Source organism: Nestor notabilis, unplaced genomic scaffold, assembly GCF_000696875.1.
Source record: "Nestor notabilis isolate BGI_N333 unplaced genomic scaffold, ASM69687v1 scaffold13651, whole genome shotgun sequence".
NCBI classification, from domain to species: Eukaryota; Metazoa; Chordata; class Aves; order Psittaciformes; family Psittacidae; genus Nestor; species Nestor notabilis.
In genome coordinates, this window is record NW_009913442.1 from 9,636 (window position 1) to 15,863 (window position 6,228).

Below are 6,228 nucleotides of genomic sequence, written 5' to 3' on the forward strand. Positions count from 1 at the left end.
TGACTTTGAATAACATTTCAATCTGTACACCTGAAAAAAAACATAACCCCCCAAATTTTAGACATAAAGCTTTGTTAATTGTGTTTTCCCACTTGGGTTACTTGAAAAATAAGTTTTATTTTGAACCAAAACTGTATTAACAGTAGCAAAAAACTGAACTGAATAATTTTATCTGATTAAATTAAAAAAAAAACGCAGGGGAAAATTCTGAGAACTGGGGAGAAGCTACATGAGTGCTTCTGACATTCCAATTGGTTTTATCTGATTCAGAGTATAGGTCTCAGACTAACTGTCCCACGTTGAAGGCATGCCTAGTGACTGTGTTGTCATGTTGGTTTTCAGTTTTCTTGTGGAAACAGTTTTATACAAAGTAATTTGATATTCACTGGAGGAAGAATTTGAGCCAAAATCCTCAATCTGTATACCTTAGCCACCAGGCACATTCACAGTCAGACTACTCAGCTTCTACAAGCTCAGGAAGGACACTGAGGACATAGAAATCAACCTATCATTGGTAATAACAGCTAAATGGAAGGGGGGGTGGGAAATAATCCATAGGTTCTTTTAGTGTTCTAGTAGTGCACATACATTTAGTGTTCTTCACTTGCACTTTCTTGTTTAACAACAATAAAATGACATCAGACTGGTTTGCTTTGGGTTGGGTCTTTTTTGGGGGTTTTCTGTTTTTGTTTTTCCTGGCATGTTACTTTTACTGCAGTGTAGTCTCTAGAAGAGGTAGGTGTTAAAATTTTAAAGACCCGTTCCTACTGCTTCCAGATAGTTTTTGATTCCTGTCTCTCTCCTTGCATGCTCTGCTTTTCTTCAGTTTGTACTCCTTCTTGGGAGACATCTATACATTTCAGTTGTTATAATGGCTGATCCAATGTAGCTTGGCTGAATATTTGCAAGGTATTGCAAAATGCAGTTTAGGATTTTACAAGGTAACCTTGTGCCCCTGCTGAGGCACTGGAATAGGTTGCCCAAGGAAGTTGTGAATGCTCCAACCCTGGAGGTGTTCAAGACCAGGCTGGACAGAGCCTTGGGTGACATAGTTTAGTGTGTGCTGTCCCTGCTCATGGCAGGGGGGTTGGAACTAGATGATCTTAAGGTCCTTTCCAACCCTAACTTTTCTATGATTCTATGAATAAACCAAGTATTGCTCTTCCTTTCTCAGTGCTTGTATCCATGATACCTGTTGTCCTATAGAATTAAAGGCAAGTTTAAGAAATGGGGTAATAGAAAAAAATTGTATGTAGTTTCATATTAGGAAAAGCTAAAGGGAAGGATGATCTGACTTCAGTCCTTAGTTGGTTATTTGGAGATTTGTTTAAATAAAAAACATTTCTATATTTTCTGAAAAGTATTACTGAAAAGCTGCATTACTTTAGGACCAGGCTACAGGTATTTGCCATTTTGTCTTTAACTTCATGGGCTTATTGCCTTCATTTTTACAGAATCCTTAAAATCTCTAATTGTTTGACTTTGCTCATGGAAATCCTATTTTGGTGTGAAAATAACAAACTTTTATCCAATATTGAAATGTTAATTATTCATCCTTTGTTGGACTCAGGAAGTAACATTATTGAGCTTCTGTTATATTCTGCATTCAGAAATACGAGAATGTTCACAAATAAAGCAGTTTAAATGGAGCCAAATCCATTAGGAATAGTTTTTAGAGAAACTAGAATCTCAATTCAGATACCTACCTGATCTGTTAAAGACAATATTGGGAATGCATGAGTTCTGTTTTGGTTTTCTTCTCGCCTGAAAACATATATTGCCAATAGCTTAACCTTATTGTAGGTAATTTGAAACTATTGTCTACTTTACTGCTGGAAACAAGGTTTCCAACAGCAACAGATTAGACTAATCTGTACAGATTGGTGCCTAAGAACCTTACTCTATTATCTGGCAAATACCTAAATACACCTAATGTCTCCTATAATGGAACTTGTCTCAAGTGACGGAAGCCTGACAGAGCAATTTAAGAGGAGTAGAATAGTAGCAGAATAATAATAGCGCCAGCCCTGGTATCCAGCTCTCAATTAGCAACTGTTACCAGAAGAATGATTGGTGTAGAATACTACAAGTGTTGCACACAGTGCTGAGGGGCAAAAAGTTTAATAGCATAATTGCATTATTTCCTTCATCTTGGCTTAGCTTGTTCTTCCTGAAGTAAATGCATCAACAAGTTAACCTCTAACCTTACATTTATACCTGCTTGGACCAGCATGGGTTTAAACTGTGGCCATTACTTTTTCAAATACAGCTGTTTGTTTGTTTGTTTGTTTGTTTTTAATTTTCCATCTTAAAGGATGTTAGGCTGGACTTCACAGGATTTTCTAGTCTTGTACTTCCTGATAATATGCAGCTTTATGGGCTAGCTTGGTAGCACACATAATACTCAATGTCATCTGCCTGGGCACAGTCAGTCCACATAACAGTAGTGGATGGGACTGTATCAGGAAGAGGCCACCATGCATGCTGAACTCTGGTCCTGCTCCAATTTTGCATACTTTGCTTTGTAGTGTTTCTGTCAGTATCTACCCTTAAGAACTGTGATGAGAAATGTCTCAGTCATCTTGGTTTCTATTCGGACTTAAGCTTTGTGAAGTCACAACCTCCTTTACTTCCGGCCATGTTGCCTTTTGTTAGCTCCAGTGATCATTTGACTCTGTGATAAGCTGATAAATTTACTAGGATGGTGAAAAACTGTTCTAGCAAAAACCCCTGGCTAGTTGTAAGACTTGCCACTCTTAATATTGGCAAGCTATTATGTCAACATCCATCAATGGCTACAATTTAGGCTAGAGTCAGTGTGATAATGGCCTTCGTTGACTATAATGACATTTACACATTCTAGTAGTGCTTTCCTGAAACAGGTCTAGTGCCTCTGACACTAACTGGGATGCTGCAACTCAGCAGGTTTAAATTGATGCTCTTCTCTTTAGTGTGTCTATCTTAAAAACAATTTTCTAACCACAAACTCCGGTGATGCCCAGTGCTGTCTAAAAAAGGTGAACTATGCTCATGGTGTAAAAGCAGATTCAAATTAATTTATACCAAAGAGCCAGTGCTTCCAAAGTTCCATTGTAGTATTATTACTTGCAGCCCACACAAAAGTGTAGTTTAAGACTTAGTCTTTAAATTACCAATGTTAACATTGAAAGCCCAGATTTAGAACACCATGCATTAGTCATTTAAAACTTTGAATTTGCAATTGCTTAATTTATCCAGTCCGTGCGTAAAAATAGCAAGCTCTAGCACACCAGCAAACTGTATGTCATAATTTTCGTGGTATGTGTGGGTGCATCTACATTTTTGTAGTTGCTCAAAGTTTTGTGTTGAAAATGCTTCTAAAGCAACAAAATCCAGGATTTTTTTATAGTTGTACATGAGAAGATTAATGCTGTGCTCATAACATTATTATAAGGAAATGTGGCTTTAAAAATCATCCAGCATTTATGTGACTGGATTTAACAAGACTTGCACGGTAGTAGTGTAAAATCATTTGCAAACACTTTCCGTTTACCTAATATGAAATTAAGCTAATTTTAAACAGTTGAGATTAACTCCCAGGGTTAACTGGAAATCATGAAATCAAAGCTTTTTAGAAACTGGTTGCAAAATAACTTGTTGTTTTTATTCCTTGGGATTCTTTTAGATTCCCTGTCAGTCGTTAGGTTGATGCTTTTTGTCCCTTCATCGTAAAGGAATTAATATTACATAAATGGATGGGAAATATAAAGTATTTTGTTTTCAAAAATACTTCTGAACAATGGTGATTGACCTAAATTATTATTTCATGTCCTACTATTCCTGACTCAAAATCATATTCTGTTACTTTCACTAGAGAGAGCTCTTTAGAACATCTCATATACCTTTTTGACAATGGGACAGTAAAAAGACAAAGTAGTAGTGATCATTACAAGGGAGTTGGGGCTGTTTAGCTTCTAGGGAATGGAGCAGGATCCCATCTGATTGCATTACAAAGGAAGTTCCCGTGGCAATAATGGGCAAACAGGGTTGTTAGTGAGGGAGAGGAATCTAGGGCTGTAGAAGAGGCAACTGTTCTAGATTCCTTTGCTGAGGAATAGTCCCTTGACTTGCATGGCATGAGGGGGAAAGGTTAGAAAAAAAATGTGGAAGACCAGTCTTTATATTTTTGGCACCCAAAATGATATTGGTGTGGGCCAGCAGTATTTTCTTAGACCAAATCAGGAGAATCTCAGAAAGTATGAAGTGGTGTGTTAACATTAGCATTGCAGTTTGGCTTTCTTAGATCAACTAGCAAAATAGAAAACTAATCATATACTTTTTTAGTTTAGAAGATGCCAAACTGAATTCCTTCTAATATCTGTTTTTGCAGGATGCTGTTTATTAGCAATGAGGTAAGACAATTATCAGAAATGTTTAGGGATACACAGGCTTTGATGTAGTTATCGCTTGGGATCTTGTAAGGATCTGTATGTATCTGGATTTGGAGGGAAGTACTCACAGCCTCTTTTTGGATTTACAATCTAAGGTTTGTGTTTTCCTAGCTCCTAAACCAGGTTTTCATCTGCCACTGTGGTGGTTGGAGAGCCCAATGAGTATTGACTATCACTCTTCTCTTTACCCTTGTGCAATTTGGAGCAAAAGGACAAAAGTTAGCTGGTGGTATACAATAGTTCCTGTCATTAAAAGTTATGTCATTATTAGTTTTATTATTAATCATTATAAAATTTTGGGAATTTTCCAATTTAAAATTGCATATGTAGCATGTGTTTCAGACTCATTATTTTACTGTGATCTTAAAAAAAGAAATTAATCTGAAACCTTGGCATGAACTTACTGTACCTTGTTCTTCTCTAGTCCATTCTTGCTCTTTTAACACTGTTTTATTCATTAAATGAAAATTAATATATATCTTTTAACGCTAGATTTCACACTCTTAATATTTAGAATTGTATTGCATCCCTAATAGTAATACTCCAAAATATCTTGGGATTCTCTTTATATTAATGACCACATTAAGGAAATTAAGAAGATAGCAGGTAAGATATTCTGCATTTCAGACTGCTGGCTGTATATTAGCTGCATCTTAAACACTTGGCTTTTTCATATTAAATCAGTCTTCAAATTAACAAATCTTGAAACAGTGATAACAATGTGTAAGAAATGCCTGTAAAAACACTGGGCTGCTTTCGCCCTCCTGTGGCTAGATTTTATAATTACAATGTGTACGTGTTCAAGTTTTACGAAAACCTGCAGTCACGAGTTCAGCTGTGGGTGGACAAAATGCCTGCAGGTGTAACTGCCTATTTGAATTGTTGTACAAACTTTGTGACCAAATTTATGTTGTATCTGCATAGAAATGTTTGACATTGGGTCTGATTTTCAAAAGTTCTTAGTGGTCAATAGTGAATCTAGTGAAAATTGGTGGGTGCTCAACATTTTTGGCAGTCTGAACATTTACTAATAATTAGCTGTATCAGTTTTGGGCAGCCAACCTTGTAAAATCTTACCTCTAAATAAACTTAAGCTGCTTTCCTGAATACATGTATGCAAGACTGCCCAACAAAGTCAATTTATGGCAGCAGAATCTTTTTACATTCCAGAAAGCATTTGACAGAGTAGACTGTAATTCTTAAAGACCCTCTCCTTAATGTGTAAAACCTAGAATGATTTCTGGTACAACATCTACTAATATAATTCTTCTGTGATAATAAAGACAATGTTGACAATACAAACATTTGCCATGCAGAAACACTTATTACCACCAAACTCTTCATTTATCATTGTTTTCTTACATTAGAAGGATAAGAAATGACTTTGTGCTGTTTAAATACTGTGCATTTCTTATTACTTCTCTTGCATTTCAAAGTGTTCAGTCAGGATGAAGTATTAAGAGCTGTGATAGCATCAACTAAAATTTCTTTCTTGACTAAAATATTTCTAAGTTAGGAGATAGATATTTGGATATGAGGCACACATTGAAGGGCAATTCTCTCACTTGGAACAGAGTCTTATTCTATGCTATAGGATGTGCCTATCCGACAATGTAATTGGGAATTGCTGTAATCGATTTTGGCAGAGAAAGGAAGTCACAGGGAAGCATTCTGATGAGGCACCAGCATTGCCTTAGAATGCAGTTGGCTATGGTTAAATGTTTCTGTGAAATGTAAGTTAGGTGGAAAATCTCCTTCTCTTGTAGACATTCTTGTTTAAATGAGAAAATGGATCCAC